This window comes from Oryx dammah, unplaced genomic scaffold, assembly GCF_014754425.2.
Source record: "Oryx dammah isolate SB20612 unplaced genomic scaffold, SCBI_Odam_1.1 HiC_scaffold_12, whole genome shotgun sequence".
In the NCBI taxonomy this organism is placed as follows: domain Eukaryota; kingdom Metazoa; phylum Chordata; class Mammalia; order Artiodactyla; family Bovidae; genus Oryx; species Oryx dammah.
Window position 1 is genome coordinate 7,885,275 of NW_024070196.1, and position 19,366 is coordinate 7,904,640.

A 19,366-nucleotide genomic window follows, 5' to 3' on the forward strand; every position below is an offset into this window, starting at 1 on the left:
GATGGTCTGGTATTCCCATCTCTTTCAGAATTTTCCACAGTTTTTTTGTGATCCACACAGTTAAAGGCTTTGGCATAGTCAATAAAGCAGAAATAGATGTTTTTCTGAAATTCTCTTGCTTTTTTGATGATTCAACGGATGTTGGCAATTTGATCTCTGGTTCCTCTGCCTTTTCTAAATCAAGCCTGAACATCTGGAATTTCACGGTTCACGCGCTGTTGAAGCCTAGCTTGGAGAATTTTGAACATTACTTTGCTAGCATGTGAGATCAGTGCAATCATGTGGTGGTTTGAGCATTCTTTGGCATTGCCCTTTTTTGGGATTGGAATGAAAACTGACCTTTTCCAGTCCTGTGGCCACTGCTGAGTTTTCCAAATTTTCTGGCTTATTAAGTGCAACACTTTAACGGCATCATCTTTTAGGATTTGAAATAGTTCAACTGGAATTCTGTCACCTCCACTAGCTTTGTTTGTAGTGATGCTTCCTAAGGCCCACTTGACTTCGCATTCCAGGATGTCTAGCTCTAGGTGAGTGATCACACCATCATGGTTATATGGATCGTGAACCTGATTTAGGAGACATTGTCCATTTGGACAATGACCTACTTGGTTCTGAATAATGTGGTCTTGGGTTTATGGAGGAAGTGAAACAAAGGATATTTCCTCATCAAATACAAGATCTTGCCTCCTATTGATCAGTTTTGGTCACTAACCACATTTTCTTATTCTCTCTGGTTATAGGATGATGTAGCGGTGATGTAAATTGAAGATGCTGGAACAGTGTGTAGCTGGACTCATAGTGGAAGCCAGATGGCTTTAATCCTAAAGGATTAGAGCCTAAAACAATAATCAAACACTCTCTTTTTAAAGTGCACATACCAAACATACTCAGTCATAATATGGAGTTTAACATTCAGAGGATGGATACAAGTATGCTTCACCCGACTAGGAAAATAATCCCTAAGGCCTTATGCATTGCCACTTCAACTACTAAAATCATTAAATAACATTTAATGAGTTTTTATGGTGTGGTTGGTGCACATTTTCTGAGCATTATCTCAGTTAATCCTCATAGAAACAACAGCACTACTGTTGAGTGGGTTCTCTTGGTGTCCTGTTACATAGACGAAAACACTGAAATAGGCATTTAGAAACTTGCCCATAGACACAGAGACAGTATGTAGGGGGAGGTCTGGCCATCTCCTTGTTTCCAAACTATTAGGTCCAGCTGCAGTGGTTTTTTCTCCCATGAGATCCAATGCCCTCTTTTAAAAACAAATTATCGTGCAAAGTCTTCTTTACAACCCTGAAATGAAATTCACATTTAATATAACCTCCCTACACACATAATAAAAAAAATTTTTTTCCCTGGCCTTAATATAAAGGAGACATTCAAGGAAAGTAATTTTGAATGAAAAAAATGTGTATTTCCATATGTAATTGCTAGAAGACATTGTGAGGTGAGCAGATGCTTACACCCTCCTGTTAAACCTTTATGAACATCTCAGCTCTAGAAACAGAATACTCCTAGTGTGTCATATAAGCAACTCCAATATTAGCTGCGATGCTGCCACTAGTGAATGGACTTTTCTAAAATGATTAGGAACTTTTGGTAAGGTTTCAAACTAAACACAGTACAGTACATTTACAGTCCTGGAAAATTTATACATGACAACTATGCAGAAGGCTTTGTGTTTACATGTACAACATAAGCAGGCTGTTCATGTGCATGAATGACCAGCGAGACCGTGGAGGGTCATGAAGGCTGAGGAGTAAGTCCTCCTGGGGCAGGACAGCCCCCCACCTGGCAGGCTGCCGGGGATTCCTGGCCTTCACTCGTTAACACCAGGAACACCCTCCAAATCATTGTGAAATCCACACAAACACCTCCACAAGTTTCTAAACTGCCTGTGAGGGTGGTCCTGCCCCAGGTGGGAACTACGACTCTATTGAATGTTAAAAAAAAACAAAAAAAAACTAACTAGCATTGCAAACCCAAGGGAAATTACCTAGTGCTAGATGAGCTAATGGAAAATGGGACAGAACTTAAATAATGTACTTAATTACTGAGTGGTATTTAAGAGTAGAAGGAGAAATAGGGTCTAGAGAGAATGACATTTTAGGAATGAAGAACGAGCAATTTCAGGAAGGAAGACTCAAGGAAGACCTCTTACCCTGCTCCTACAACTCGGCCAGATTCTCTTTTAATACCCTGTCATAGCATCTGGTGCGTCTGCTTTATAATACTCATGACAGTTGTCATTAAGTAGGTAATTGTCCACGGCTTACTTAATGTCTGTCTCTTCCATTAAAAGATACACTTTAATATACACATACTCATATGCTGAGTATCACATATACATATGTACATACACACATAGAGGGTAACTTGTGTGTAGTAGGGACTTAACAAATATTTGTAAAATGAATATTCTACTGTACTTGTTTGAAGGTTTTGGAGGAGGATTCTGAGAAGTTCGATTGATACGGCCTTGATTCTGAAAAATATATTTGAAATCTACAAGTTGATTTGTATATATCATGGTTCCTATTCTAGCAAGCTGTTTGAAAGCTGGCTAATAATTAAACACTCTTGACATTTAGCAGTGGTTTTGCAAGCATAACTCTAGTGCCACCTTCTGCCAGGCAGAGAAATATGCTCAGATCATTTGCATTCTGAGAATCTGGATTAGATGCTTGAACAGTTCTTTATGCTGCAGAATTAATTAGATATTTTAAAAATGTTAAAATAATGGGGACCTTTTAAACTCCCATTTAAAATTGTAAATTTGGCGCAATCTATAAATAAGGCTGACTAGAATGAAAAAAATTCCTATATTCAGAATTTTCTTAGAGAATAGAAGATTTAGAAATTTTTTTGTCTTATTCAATACCATTTTATATAGATTTAAAAATGATTTATTGCAAAACTGCCCCAATTATGAAAAAATATACACAGGTATGTGCTACAGGAAGCAGCTTTGTGAGCATAATTCTCACTGAAGTTATCAAGAATATGGAGAGGACAGTTTGAGCTTGAATATCTCTGAAATTATTTGGTCAGAAGTCCCACAAATCAGTGAACTCAGTCTATCATAAAAATAAAGTTGATGTTTCTTTACACATACGGTAAAACGTCTATCTGCAATGCAGGAGACCTGGGTTCAATTCCTGGATTGAGAAGATCCCCTAGAGAAGGAAATGGCAGCCCACTCCAGTATTCTTGCCTGGAAAATCCCATGTACAGAGGAGCCTGGTAGGCTACCATCCATGGGGTCGCAAAGAGTCGTACACGACTGAGTCGTTCACTTCACTTCACTTCATTCAACTTGAAATGTCCATTTTTTCTGGTAGGACAGTATCTTCTCTATATGACACTTTTTTGTAATCTGCTGGCTATTTTGAACTAATATCCCAAACATAATATCTCAATGTTAGCATGGGTTAAGTAATTATATGTGACATTGTTATATAGCAGGTCTCTCTGTTACATAGCAGGTAAATAGCACAAAAGCAGAAACAGTTGTCAGCTCTGAATCCAAACAGGAAGGGCCTGTTCCAATGAAAGGAGGGTCAAAATCCTGCTCTTGTATGGAAGCATAGAGCAGAGGCTGACAAACTTTTCCTTTCAAATATCATTTAGTAAATATTACAGACTTTGCAGGCCATAAGATCTCTATCCCAACTGCTCACCTGTGAAGGTGTGAACTGAACACAGCCACGGACAACTTATAAACCAATGAGCATGGCTGCGTTCCAATAATGAACGTTTCTTTTCTTCTTAATGAAAAGACACAGTAGACTAGATTTGGCTTGTGGGTTATAGTTGTCATCTCCTGGAGCAGAGCACTGAGACTGCAGCTTCAGAAGGGACAACTGTGTTCTCCCAAGAGAACCAGAGCACCTGCTCCAGGAAGAGATGCAGAACTCAGGACCCAGCATGGCCAAGTGCAGGGGCGTGGAGCTTCACAGTGAGTCAGCAGCTACAGGCTGCACTGATCAGCAAGTGAGCACGCACTAGAGCCATTCTCAGTCTTTTTACTCAGGTGGACCCTTGAAATAACCTTGAGGTCTCAGGGGCTGTCTGCATAAAATTACTGTAACTGTAGCTCGTGGTAAGTTAGCAGGGTCAGTAATTTGTAGACAGGATAATCCAAGAGTAGTTGCCAATGTTCTTCTGAATAAAGAATGCTGTTTTTCCCATGGATCTGTTTTGGCCAGCCTATTAGCCTCTTTTTTTGTTTGGTTTTTCCTCTCCACCAAGTATGTATGTGTGTGTGTGCTAAGTTGCTTCGTCGTGTCCGATTCTTTGTGACCCCATGGACTGTAGCCTGCCAGGCTTCTCTGTCCATGGAATTTTCCAGGCAAGAGCACTGGAGTGGGTTGCCATTTCCTTCTCCAGGGGATCTTCCCAGCCCAGGGATCAAACCGGCGAATCCTGTGTCTCCTGCTTTGGTAGGCAGGTTCTTTACCACTAGCACCATCTGGGAAGCCAAGTATATGTAATCCCCCAAAGCAAATCAGTAACTGTAGGTAGAAGAAATTCAGCTTTTCCTTTATGTTAAAAAAAATTACCTGTATGATTTTGTGTTTTAACCTTATCCAATTAGTCCTACATATTCGTTTCCTAATTTACATAATTAGTTTCTTGCTGCTGTAACAAATGACTGCAAACTTGGTGGCTTCAAGCAACACAAGTTTATTATCCTACTATTCTGGAGACCAGAAGTTCAACATGGGTCAGCAGGGCTATGTTCCTTCTGGAGGTTTCTGAGGAAAATCCATTTCCTGGTCTTTTCCAGCTTCTAGAGGCTCTGCACTCCTTCCCTGAGGGCTCCTTTCTCCCTCTTCAAAGTTAGCATCTCAAGTCTTTCTCTCTGATTCTAATGCTTCCCTCTTACAGACCTTAGTGATTACACTGGGCCTATCTGGATAAACTAGGATGGCCTCCCTGTTAAGACTATCCTATTTAAGACCCTAAGTTTGATCAATCTGCTAAGTCCCTTTTGCTGTATAAGGCAAGGCATTAACAGGTTTCAGGGATTAGGATGTGGACATCTTTAAGGGCTATTATTCAGTTTGCTTAAAAGTCTAGGCAAAGACTTTTGAAAGACTATGAAACATTCAATACACTTCACCTCTAAGATGCATCATCCAGGCAAGATTTACCACAGCTAAGTGACAGAGGAGAAGCTGAGTCATGGTGCATAAAAATTCTTTCTTTAGAATGAAAATTTCCTTGTGATTTTTTGCTGTGCGAGTAGAGTACCCCGCCCCCACCCCCGCCAACCAGGTCACTTGGTATGTGTAAGTGGTGATTTGGGGGCTATAATTTGGAAGAGAAAGGCTGACATCGATAATGTACTGTCCCCTACTCTGTGTGATTTTGTGTTCAACAGTCATCAATAGTCCTCTGTATTTCACATCAAAAACCAAGAGAGATGCTAATCAAACAAAATGGCCCTACACTACACTGCCACCTGGAGCAGAAAAACTTCCAGACAAATTTTAACAGGGCTGCTTGGTCACTGTCCTACTCACTGGATGTGAATTAGAGTAAACTCTGGGAGTTGGTGATGGACAGGGAGGCCTGGCATGCTGCAGTCCATGGGGGTGCAAAGAGTCAGACACAACTGAGCGACTGAACTGAACTGAACTGGTCATTGTCCACCACCATGCCTGTTAGAATTGCATGACCTGCAAAATTAAAAATATCTAGGTATATGTTTTTCATTCATGTTCCTCACAGAAACTCTAGCAACATTATCACAGAATCCAAAGATTCTGTTGGAACCCTGGTTAAGAAAACCTGATAAGTGGTGAAAAGCATAGCAGGAAAAGGTGAATAGAGAGTCCTGGAAGAGAAGGGGTAAAGGGAGTTGCTATGGACGTCTAGATCAGAAATAAATCATGAAGAAAAGAGAGACAAGTACAGGAGAATGAATACCTGTTGCTGTTGTTATTTAATAAAAATGAAACTTGGAGACAGAAATGTATCTTGCTTTTGCAATTGAGGGTTGTATTTAATTTATGAATATAGTAACACATAAGAATACAGAGGTTTATCTCCACTGTTTGCTGAAATCCCACTGTGATGGAAGTAAAGGAATAAATAAGTCCAAAAAAGGATGGGAGAGGATATGATGCCAAATCAGAATTGACAATGACAATTTGGAAGAGGGAACTCTGAAGCTGACCGAGCAGAGTGGGGGAAGTTGAAACCTAATGTAATACAGAGACAGAGTCAGTGAGAAGAAAAAAGACTACCACCATAGATCCCCAGAAACTGGAGGCCACAAATAACTCTGAAGAGAGCTGAGGGTAGGGCTGAAACAAACAAGCAAAAAGGAGTCATTATAAACCCGTGTACAGAATTACATATCGTTTGGAAATCGCTGTATAACAAACCACTCTGCAGGTCAGTGTCTTGAAACCAGCAACAGTTGTTTACTAGTTCATGGGATCCTGGTCACCAGTGGGCTGGCTGGAGGGCCTCCTTGCTGGTGTGTCTTGCTTGTGGGTGAGGAGCGCCACTGATGATGGCTGGGCACTCTCACGTCTCTGGGGCTCTGGCTGGTGCGGTTAGTCTGACTCAGGTCTGATCTGTGTGGCCTCTCAGCCTCCAACAGGCTTATTCATGAGCAGAAGCAGGGTCTCAAGTGGAATAGTTATGCTGACTCAGCTCTGGTCTGTGTGGTTTCTCATCCTCCAACAGGCTTATTTATTAGCAGAAGCAGGGTCTCAGGAGCAAGAGAAGCATGAAAAGCCTCTTGGTGCTGAGGCTCTAAAGTGTACATGAGTAATTCTTCCATATTCTAGTGGCCAAGGCAGTCAGAGCCCAGCTCAGAGTTGGGGAAATGACTCTACATTTTCATGGGAGGGGTTCAGTTCAGTTCAGTTCAGTCTCTCAGTCGTGTCTGACTCTTTGAGACCCCATGAATCACAGCATGCCAGGCCTCCCTGTCCATCACCATCTCCCGGAGTTCACTCAGATTCACGTCCATCGAGTCAGTGATGCCATCTAGCCATCTCATCCTCGGTCGTCCCCTTCTCCTCCTGCCCCCAATCCCTTCCAGCATCAGAGTCTTTTCCAATGAGTCAACTCTTCCCATGAGGTAGCCAAAGTACTGGAGATTCAGCTTTAGCATCATTCCTTCCAAAGAAATCCCAGGGTTGATCTCCTTCAGAATGGACTGGTTGGATCTCCTTGCATTCCAAGGGACTCTCAAGTCTTCTCCAACACCACAGTTCAAAAGCATCAATTCTTCAGCGCTCAGCCTTCTTCACAGTCCAACTCTCACATCCATACATGACCACAGGAAAAACCATAGCCTTGACTAGACGGACCTTAGTCGGCAAAGTAGTGTCTCTGCTTTTGAATATGCTATCTAGGTTGGTCATAACTTTTCTTCCAAGGAGTAAGTGTCTTTTAATTTCATGGCTGCAATCACCATCTGCAGTGATTTTGGAGCCCCCCAAAATAAACTCTGACACTGTTTCCACTGTTTCCCCATCTATTTCCCATGAAGTGATGGGACCAGATGCCATGATCTTCCTTTTCTGAGTGTTGAGCTTTAAGCCAACTTTTTCACTCTCCTCTTTCACTTTCATCAAGAGGCTTTTTAGTTTCTCTTCACTTTCTGCCATAAGGGTGGTGTCATCTGCATATCTGAGGTTATTGATATTTCTCCCGGCAATCTTGATTCCAGCTTGTGGTTACAACATCATATTACAAAGGGTACGGCTACTTCTGTGATCTATACTGCAGAAGTACTCATATTATTTCTCCCCTCCCCTCATAACCAGAATCGGATACTATTGACATTTTATCCTCCCCCCCCCGCCCATCTTTTGGATGCACGGCGCAGCACGCAGGATCCTAGTTTCCAGACCAAGGATCAAACACACACCATCTAAAATGTAAGTGTGGTATCTTAGCCACTGTACAACTGGGAGGTCCTTACTATTGATATTTTAAATGAATTCAAAGAACAAAAAAATTAGAAAATAAATATATAGTAGACATTTTAAACGTTCAATGAAAAAGTTGGAAAACAAAGTTGGAAATCATCAGTGTATTTGTCTTCAATTGCTGCATGACAAATTACCGCCTCTAGCGTGCTACACAACACATGCTTTCATCGTACAGCTCTTCTGTGTTAGGAACTCAGGTGTGGTTTAATAATGTTCTCTGCCTTAAAGTCACTCAAGACTGTGGCACAGGTTTCAGGTGGGACTGTGGTCTAATGTGAAACCCAACTGGAGAAAGATCCAATTCGAAGCACAATTAGGTTGTCGGCAGAATTCATTTTCTTGCTGCTGTATTTTCCTGTGCCCCATATTCCTTCCCCTTCCCCCTGGCTAAGGGTTGCCTTCAGGTCCTAGAGGCCATCTGCAGATCTTAGATATTACTTGCTTTTTTCTGCTCCATGGGCTTTTTCAATATGCCTGCTTGCTTCACCAAGTCAGGAGGATAACCTCTCACTCCAGTTTACTAAGATTTTGTACTCATGGGAGTGACTCCACTTTGCCAGATGAAGAAGTGAAAGTGAAAGTTGCTCAGTTGTGTCCAACTCTTTGTGACCCCATGGACTATACAGTCCATGGAATTCTACAGTCCATGGAATTCTTCAGGCCAGAATACCGGAGTGGGTAGCCTTCCCTTCTCCAGGGGATCTTCCCAACCCAGGGCTCGAACTCAGGTTTCCTGCATTGCAGGCAGATACTTTACCAGCTAAGCCACTAGGGAAGCCAAGAATATTGGAGTGGGTAGCCTATCCTTTCTCCAGCAGATCTTTCTGACCCAGGAATAAAACCAGGGTCTCCTGCACTGCAGGCAGATTCTATACCAGCTGCACTACCAAATAAAACCTAACCAAAGGAGCATGTACCATCAACTCAGAGCAAAGAGACTAAGATAAGAAAACTAAAGGACTGAATCTGGTGGTCTAACATTTGATTGATTAATCTCAAAAAAGGGAAGTAAAAAATTTGAGGTGAGAAAATTTTTTTTTAAATAAATAGAAAATAAAATTTCCCCAAACTGAATGAAGAAGTTCTAGAATGAAATCACTTACTAAGTACTGAACACATTAATGGGAAAGAGACTTAAAGTACATCACTTTGAAATTTTGGGTGAAGAGAAGATCCTCAAAATGTCTAGAAAGGAAAAAATCACATTACATAAAAATCAAGATCAAGATTCAGAATGGCACTGGATTTGTCAATAGCAGCCCCTAAATGCGGGGAACAGTGAGAAGTAGCTTCAACATTCTGAATATAAGTTATTTCCGTTATTGAATTCAAGTCACTAACTTATTTTTTTTTCCAAAGAGGGTTACAAAAAGTTTTTATTTTTTTTCCCTCTAAGCTAGTTAAAGAAACTAACCTCTAATGTATACTTCCTTGGGGAGCTTCTGGAAATGTGTCCCACTGAAAGAAGGAAATGATTCAAGAAAAAGATTGTTGTGTGATCTGGGAAAGAGGAACAACAACAGAGAACTCTGAGGGTGAAAGGAACTCCTAGGGTGATAGTGAATACACGTCCTAGCATGACAGCTGCACAGCAGGCTGAGACGACAAATCCAGATTGGAGTGGGAGCACGGTGCGTTCCGGGACAAGCATCTCCAAGGGAAAAAAAGAAACTGACAGATTGCTCAATGTTTTTATTATGTTGAAAGGAATTTTACAGCTTTGCTGGAGAATTTTAGAGACGAATGATATAGAAAAGAATTACATAGATTAAAAAATTACATAGAAAAAGAACCTTCCCAACATCCTCCCCCCAATCAACATTCTGAGGTAAGGATTAATTCTAGGAAAAATAAAAGGCTGTACATACAAGGGAGAGTAATCAATGCATAAAATAAGGCCTCATCAGAACAACATTCACTGCAGGAAGATCCAACCATCAGAACAACATTCACATACTCATGATAAAATATTAATTTAGTAAAAAAATGCTATCTATTTTAAAAAGATGACAGGGATGAGAGGAAGTGTATGTATGTGGGTGCTTGGTGGTGCAGCGGTAAGGAACCTGCCTGCCAGTGCAGGAGACTCAGGTTCGATCCCTTGGTTGGGAAGATCCTCTGGAGTAGGAAATGGCAATTCACTCCAGTATTCTTGCCTGGAAAATTCCATGGATAGAGGAGCCTGGTGGGCTACAGTCCATGGGGTCACAAAGAGTCGGACGCGACTGAGCATGCATGCACGTGTGTTCAGCTGAGTACAATCTGCTATTTCAGCCATTTCTGAGTGGACAGTTCAGTGGCATTAAGTACATTCAGCTTGTTATGCAAACATCACCGATATCCATCTCCAGAACTTTTTCGTCTTCCCAAACTGAAACTCTGTATACGTTAAACAACAGCTTCCCATCCTGCTCTAATCTCTGTCATGACAAGCACAATTTTACTTTCTGCCCCTATGAATCTAATTACTCTAGACACTTCATGTAAGTGGAATCACACAAAATTTGCCCTTTTGTGTCTGATTTATTGCACTGAGCATAATGCCAGTGTTTCATCCATGTTGTAGCGTGTGCCAGAATTCCCTTCCTTTTTTAGGTTGAATAATATTCCATTGCATGAATATACCGCATTTTGTTTTTCCATTCATCCATTGTTTTGATACTTAAGACCTTTGGGTTGCTTCCAATTTTTGGTTATTGTGAATAATGTTACTATAAACATAAACGTGTAAATATCTTTGAGTCCCTACTTTCAATTCCTTTGAATGTACACCCAGAAGTGGAATTACTGGATCACATGGTAACTCTATTTTTAATTTTTTGAGGAATTATCACACTACCATTCATGGTGGCTGTATCATTTCATAATCCCACTGACACTTCGCAACAAGAGTTCTGATTGCTTCACACCTTTATAAGATATCTAATTTTTTTGTTGTTTTGAATAGTAGCTATTCTAATGGGTATGAAGTGATACATTGTGGTTTTGATTTGCATTTCCTGAAGATCATGGCATCTAGTCCCACCCATCTCTTCATGGGAAATAGACGGGGAAACAATGAAAACAGTGTCAGACTTTATTTTTGGGGACTCCAAAATCACTGCAGATGGTGACTGCAGTCATGAAATTAAAAGACACTTACTCCTTGGAAGAAAAGCTATGACCAACCGAGATAGCATATTCAAAAGCAGAGACATTACTTTGCCAACAAAGGTCCATCTAATCGAAGCTATGGTTTTTCCAGTAGTCATGTATGGATAAAGAAGGCTGAGCACTGAAGAATTGATTCTTTTGAACTGTGGTGTTGGAGAAGACTTTTGAGAGTCCCTTGGACTGCAAGAAGATCCAACCAGTTCACCCTAAAGGAAATAAATCCTGAATATTCATTAGAAGGATTGATGCTGAACCTGAAGCTCCAATACTTTGGCCACCTGATGTGAGGAGCCGACTCATTAGAAAAGACCCTGATGCTGGGAAATATTGAAGGCAGGAGGAGAAGGGGACGACAGAGGATGAGATGGCTGGATGGCATCACTGACTCAAGGGGCATGAGTTTGAGCAAGCTCTGGAGGATGGTGAAGGACAGGGAAGCCTGGCATGCTGCAGTCCATGGGGTCGCCAAGAGTCGGACACGACTGAGGGACTGAACAACAACAAATGACTCAGTGATATTGAACATTTTTTCTTACATGTGTTGGCAATTTGTAAATCATCTTTGGAGAAATGTACATGCAAGTCCTTTGCCTATTTTTAATCAGGCTATTTTGTTGCTATCATTGAGATGTAGGAGTTCCTTATATATTCTGAATATTAACCTCTGATCAGACACATCACTTACAAATATTTTCTTCCATTCCCACAGGTTGCCTTTTTACTTTGTTGATTATGTTTTCTGAACACAGAGCTTTTAATTTTGATGTATTCATTTGATCTATTTTTTCCTTTTGATGTCATATTGAAAAAAAAAGATCATTGGCAAATCCAATGTTGTGAAGACTCCTCCCTGGGGTTTCTTCTAAGGATTCTCACATTTTAGCCCTTGCATTTAGGTCTTTAGATGCATTTTCTTTTGTTTGTGCTGCAAGGCAAGAGTCCAGCTTCATTCTCTTGTATGTGGTATTTCACTTTTGGGGCTTTCCTGGTAGCTTAGTGATAGAATCTGCCTGTCAGTGCAGGAGACACAGCTTTGATCTCTGGGTCAGGAAGATCCCCTGCAGAAGGAAATGGCAACACACTCCAGTGTTCTTGCCTGGGAAATCCCCTGGACAGAGGAGACTGGCGGGCTACAGTGTATGGGGTTGCAAATGAGTTGGACACAACTTATCAACTAAACAACAACAACAACTTCACTTTTTAAGTATGTATATGTTTTGGGAATTCCCTGGTAGTCCAGTGGTTAGGACCCCATATTTCCTCTGCAGGGGGCATGGGTTCAATCCCTGGTCAGTGAACTAGGATCCTGCAAGTTGCCTGGCATGGCTGAAAAAAAAAAAAAAGAATATTTACCACTTCAGTAGGAATTTTAAAAATCCTAAATTTTTAAAAATAAATATATATAGTATATAGAAGTATATCATGATTTGAAACTCTAGGTTATTTGCTGTGACACCTTCTTGTTGAATAGTCCTTACACTATTGTGGGACTGGTGGTAGTTAAGTTTTAAGCAATATATTTAAGTATCATTTACCTAAAGGATTTTATTTATCATGAAAAAATTGAGAATCCAAAACTTTCCTGTTTTGGAAGTGAGGTACTTAGGAAAAAGGGAAACTGTCCCCTAGACCTCACTTTCAAAAATATTTCTAGGTTTTGCTTAGGTCCTTGACATTATGATTCATCACTGAAAATAAACAAATAAATAAAAATGGACTTTAAAACTCAAACTATATGAAAAAGATTTTATAGATTATTTTTACTGATTATTAGCATTGTTTTCTCCCTGTATAAGAGGAGGAGGAGGAAGAAACTGGAAGAGAATTAGATGCTTTAGGTACAGAAATCACTATTCTCTATACTTCCAAAAGGAACTGTGTTCTTTTTCCTAAATGATTCCCCAGAAAAAATATACTAAATATTATTCAAAAATTGTTTGCAAGAGGAATTCCAACTTTTCTGAATGCAAAAGCAAAAGAAAAAACAATCAACAAAATGTATATTTTAGACCAAAGGAAAAGAAAATTGGTATTGTTTCCACTGTGTTGGTAGCAAAACCCTGGCGATTTCAAACAAATTTTATTTTTTTAAATGCAAAATTTTATTGCCAAGCTGTATGCTTAAAATCTAGACAATTACACTCCAGGATTCTGACTAATGAATACCACATGTTAGACTCAATAACTTCAGCTGCAGAGTGGAGAATACTGTGTTAAAGCCATTCAGATAATAAATAGCTATCTGGGTCCATTTCAACTGGAGCAAGTCAACTGGATTGAATGTGAGTGAAACATTAATTCTTTATAAGAACATACCCAATTGGCAGACACTTTGACATGTAATACACATTACTTCACCATTCCGCCCCCGTGGAATCATTTTATCCTTTTCTTGAGTCTGCACTTACATGAACGTCTATCTGCAGGCTCCTGAATCTGTCTTTGGGGTATCACTTACATGTACTTACAAAACATACATTTTCAAACAGACACATGAATGAGAATGGCTCTAGTTTTCCGAAAGTGTTAGTTTGTCGTTATTTCTGTTTGTTCTGCAAACATTACATGGCTTTCTCCTTCCCTCTGGGACCGCCTCCAGGTTCCCTTTCCCTCTCCTGAGGACTCGGATAACTCTCCCTCTTCCTTTCTAAAGCCTTATGAAAACAGAGGAAAGAGAATATTACATGTTAGTGTTGGACACAAAGGACACCTGGGGCTTGCTTTGGCTCCAGAATTTAAAAAAAAAAAAAAATCAAGAAATGAAGAGAGAGAGGCAGATCTTTCTCAGAGAGGGCCGCCCCACTGTGGAGGTTATTCTCCCAGGTCAATGTCTTGCTTTTGAGAGGCGGCCTTGGGCAGCAGCAACAGGAAATGCAGACAGGAATAAATATGTTGGACCCACTCTACTTTCTGTTTTGCAGTAGACTTATTTTTGTTTTCTGCCCCCTCCCCTTGGATGGAAGCCAAATTTCTCTGTGGCTGCTATGAGTCCCTTAGCCAGAAACAGGGAGAGGATGGGTGGGGTCAGCGGTGAAGGGCGCCAGGTTCCAAGTTCTGGCTGATACCCTTGCTTTTCTCTAAGCGCAGCGGTGGGGGGCATTTCCAGACTTCCCTAATGGAGTTACCTCTTTAATCCCATTTCTGTCGTACTCCGAGCCATGTTTAGGTAGTGTCAGTCTTCAGTCGAGTCTGACTCTGCGACATCGTGGATTGCAGCCCGCCAGGCTCCTCTGTCCATGGAATTCTCTAGGCAGCAGTGCTGGAGTGGCTTGCTATTCCCTTCTCCAGGGGATCTTTCTGATCCAGGGATTGGACCCAGGTCTCCTGCATTGCAGGCAGATTCTTTACTGTCCAAGCCACCAAGAAAGCCTGTGCCATTTTACTGCAAACTAATTTTATTTTGTTCAAATTTTGAAATATGTATTATAAAAGCTATACACATTTTAAATGTTTATTAATTATTAATTAATGACACCTTCATATGTACCAATGTACAATGTTATATAAATATTTCAAAATTTGAACAAAATTAAATTACATACATAATTATATTTTTTGAAGGTTTTTTTTTGATGTGGGTCATTTTTAAAGTCTTTATTGAATTTGTTATAATATTGCTTCTATTTCGTATTTTTGTTTCTTTGGCTGCAAGGCATGTGGGATCATAGCTCCCTGACAAGGGATTGAACTCATACCCCCTGTATTGGAAGGTGAAGTCTTATCCACTGGTCTGCCAGGGAAGTCCCAAATTATATACATAATTCTATGATATGTATATGAAGGATATTCTTTTTGGTTATATACTCATTATAGACATCAACACTGCTGCTGCTGCTGCTGCTGCTGCTAAGTCACTTCAGTCGTGTCCGACTCCTAGTGACCCCATGGACTGCAGCCTACCAGGCTCCTCCATCCATGGGATTTTCCAGGCAAGAGTACTCAACACTAGTCAAAAACAATTCTAGAAGATATTTAGATCACCTTTATAAAACTGAGAAAACTGGATTAAAGAGGGAATGGGACTTGATAAAATCTTTAAAAGTGCTGGGGAGGTGGGAATTCTCTGAAGCCCCTTCAGACGCTGGTGCATCCTTTTTTCCCTCCATCAGTGGTTGCTAAACAGGCCTTCAAGGAGCTCTCAGAGCAGCTCTGCTGGAGTAGGTCAAGTGAGGGTTCAGCTCATCTCATTGCAGACCCTACCACCAAGGTTTACCTATTTTATTTGTTTATGCTTCTGTGTGACATTTTGAAGGATAATGCATTCCAAGTCCTCTCTCTTCTCCTGTTTTAAGACCTCTGTTAGTCCCCATGCATAGCGATCATTTAGGTAGTTTCAACACGGAACAGATCTTTGCCTCCTGAAGAATGAGTCTTTGACGTCTGTCTCATTTGTTAGAGACCCTGGAGTCATTTGAAATTTTGCTGAAGCACAGATTTGAACTTCAGTGCTGAGAGGCTGCTTGGGAGATAGTCAATTAGCTAGTGAGAGCCTACTTTAAAATACAGATCTGCAACTCATCTTGGCTTTGTTGTTTATGATAGCTGGGCAGATGGTACCATCTTAGTTTTAGGTCAGGGGTTAGCAAATTTTTTCTTTAAAGGGCCAGACAGTAAATATTTTAGGTTTGGCAGGCCACACAGGATCATAGCTGAGTCCTATTCCTTTCTCTCTCTCTTATGTTCTCTTTTTTTACAACTCCAAAAAAACATAAAAATTATTCTTATCTGCAAAGAATCCTTAAAAAATAGTCCAAGGGGGCTGGATCTGGCCCATGGTTATGACTTGTTGACCCCCATTTTTGGTAATACCATCCTCACGTTTAAGACAAGAGGGGTGTACTTAATCCGGATCCCACAGCCCCCTGTCGGGTACAGCTTGGGGTGTTCAGCTTCCAGTTCATTTGTGTTCCACTGTACCTTATGTTATAGTCTATTTCTTAAAAGGTTCCCTTCACACTCCTCAGAAAAGTAGAAACATCCGTGTTTGTTTTGTTTTTGGTTTTCATTATGATTTTCCTTGAACCTCTACAAGAAACAGTAAGTAGAGGAACATGAGAAGACACCGGGGTGCCTCCCTGAAACACCAGCTTCCAGCCCGAGCTTCGGAGTTTTGTGGGTCACATGTTCACTCCTCCGGAAGCAGAGACGAGACGCGGAGGGAACTGAAGCTGGCAGCTGGTTTGTTCTCTGTACGTGGGAGACGGTACTGCTCCGGGCTGCGAAGGCTGCCCGGTCTCTGCCTGCTTCCTGGGTCTATGTTACTGGTGTGTCATTGGGCAAGTTACTGAACCTGAGTACTCGCGATGTCTCCCCGTGTGGACCTCAGGACCACAGCAGCACACCCCTCACAGGCTCCGTGGGTCCGACGGTTAATGCCTGTGAGAGTCAGCAGCAAGTGTGCGCAGGCCTCGGCGCCTCCTCGCTTGTCTTTCTCACCTCTTCTTCCCGGCGGGTATGCGAGCAGGCCCCGGGCTGGCCTGTCTGCTCGACTTCCAGGCACAGCTCCACCCCTTTATCATCACAGTTGGGTCATTATTTTTTGGACCTTCCAACTTCCATGTTCTGGGATTTTAAGACCAGACTGATGCCCCCTATTCCCAGTCCCACTTCCTGCGTTCCCAGAGGAAGTCAGTGAGATTGAAGCATGGTAGTATTTAGGTTGTCAACAAAGGTCCCTCTAGTCAAGGCTATGGTTTTTCCAGGGGTCATGTATGCATGTGAGAGTTGGACTGTGAAGAAAGCTGAGCGCCGAAGAATTGATGCTTTTGAACTGTAGTGTTGGAGAAGACTCTTGAGAGTCCCTTGGACTGCAAGGAGATCCAACCAGTCCATCCTAAAGGAGATCAGTCCTTGGTGTTCATTGGAAGGATTGATGCTGAAGCGGAAACTCCAATACTTTGGCCACCTGATGCGAAGAGCTGATTCATTTGAAAAGACCCTGATGCTGGGAAAGATTGAGGGCGGAAGGAGAAGGGGACGACAGAGGGTGAGATGGTTGGATGGCATCACTGATTCAATGGACATGGGAGTTGGTGATGGACAGGGAGGCCTGGTGTGCTGTGGTTCATGGGGTCGCAAAGAGTCGGACATGACTGAGCGACTGAACTGAACTGAACTATTTAGGTTAATTAATTAATGAAAAAAACCTAAGAATGTGTAGTCCAGCTCTGATAAGATGAACACACACAGAACATGCATATGCCACGTAGAATAGCATAAGGGGTATAGGATGTGGGAAGATTGTTCTAAAAACGAGGTGTGTGATGGGTTGACACTGGGTGGAATTGGAAGATTGGCATAAGAGGCCATGTTAGCAATTTAGATCCCAGAGCAGGGTTCCCAGCCTGCCAAATCCTAAGCATCACCTCGGGGTATTTTTTATTTTTAAAATTTTTAAATTTCTTGACCATACCCTGTAGCATTTTGGATCTTAGCTTCCTGACCAGGGATTGAACCCATGTTCCCTGCACTGGAAGTTCAGAGTTTTAACCACTGGACTGCCAGGGAAGTCCCCCCTGGGTGTTTTGAACGTACAGTTCCCCAGGCTGCAGCACAGACTCTGTAGAATTGGAGTCTGGAGAGGAGAGCCTGGAATCTTTAGTTTGAATGAGTCTCTGTTGAGTCTTAAGCTGAGAAGTTTTGGAAATACTGTGGCAAAGCAAAAGGTAAAGTGTTCAGACAGATACAGGGATGGGAACTGCTCCCGTTAACTTTGGGGAGCAACCGCTGCCACCTCAGTGGCCTTCAGGAGGAGCAGGTGCCTGGGGGCCCTCTGGGTGTCTGGAAGCTGCAGGACCCACTAGGGCATATTGGTTCTTCCATTCTCTGAGTGAACATATCTTTCTCTGTATATTTGTAGTACCCTGGTTTCAATCTCCACTGTATATTAGAACCATCTGAGAAACTTAAAACTTGCTAATTCCAAGACTCCTTTCCAGATTGATTTCTGTTGGGAACCTAGTTTCTTTTTGTCTTTTTTTAGTTTCCCAGTTATTCAAATATGCCCTGGAGACAGAAAGCACCTTGTGTGTATCTCTTGTATTCTAGGTATTATTTTTATTTGAAAAATATGCTTATTAAGGCATTTCTGTGCACTCTGTTAAAGTTGTTTTTACAGCTCAGTTATCTTTTAAATCAACCCTGAATACTCATTAGAAAGACTGATGCTGAAGCTCCAATACTTTGGCCACCTGATGGGAACAGCTGACTCACTGGAAAAGACCCTGATGCTGGGAAAGATTGAAGGCTGAAGAGGGTGGCAGAGGATCAGATGGTTGGATGGCATTATTGATTCAATGGATATGAGCTTCGGCAAACTCTGAGAGATGACGAGGGACAGGGAGGCCTGGCATGCTGCAGTCCATTGACTCGCAAAGAGTCGGACACAACTGAGCAACTGAAAAAAAGTGTCTTTTAAAGGTTCAAAACATAAGCTTTTGGTTCACACCAGCCTGGAGGATGGGAAAGGCCGTGAGAAGGGTAGATGTTTGGTTGTCCTTCCCTGTACTGTGATTATACAACAGGGCTTAAGATAATGGCTTGGAACTGTTTTCCAAACAGAAAAGCACTTTCCTCAGAATAACCAGGAGCCAGACATATAAACCTTGCTCACCTACATCCTCACAGTGGCCGCCGAGGCATTGCAAGAGAACCCCTGGGCCCTGTGGAGCCTTGAAAAGCACTTTGAAGGAACAGTTGGACACAGGAAGCTATCAGTCCAACCAGAATCGTCTTCTTCAGTCACAGACAACAGGGAACAGTATTTCTCATGCATCCTCCCTTCCCTGGGGCTCTGGCCATGCTTCTGGGACAGCCCTGCTGCTGCTGAATTACTGGCCACTGCTGTCGGTCTCTGCTTTGTTTTCTGCTTTGTGGCCCCAAGAAGTCCTATGAGGCATTCGGGTTGATGAAGTGATGACTAAAGACGTCATAACAATTAAACCAGGAGGGCTTTTATGAAATCCAAACCTTGAAAAAGTAGCCCCCCCCCAATAGTTCTGTTATCTTAAGATGACAGAACCTTCAAAATATCAAAATGGCTGCAAACTCTTTTCCCTTCTTTTCCTATTGCTTTTTTTTTTTTTACTTTAATCTTATGTACTCAGATTGTTTTATTGATTTCTAAAATACTAGGTACTTTGCAGCAAACAATGTAATTATTCTCAAAGGTTAGGAGGCACCCATAATCATGTAAGGCTGGAAATATTAACACCAAATCGATGTTAACTGAAGAAACAGGA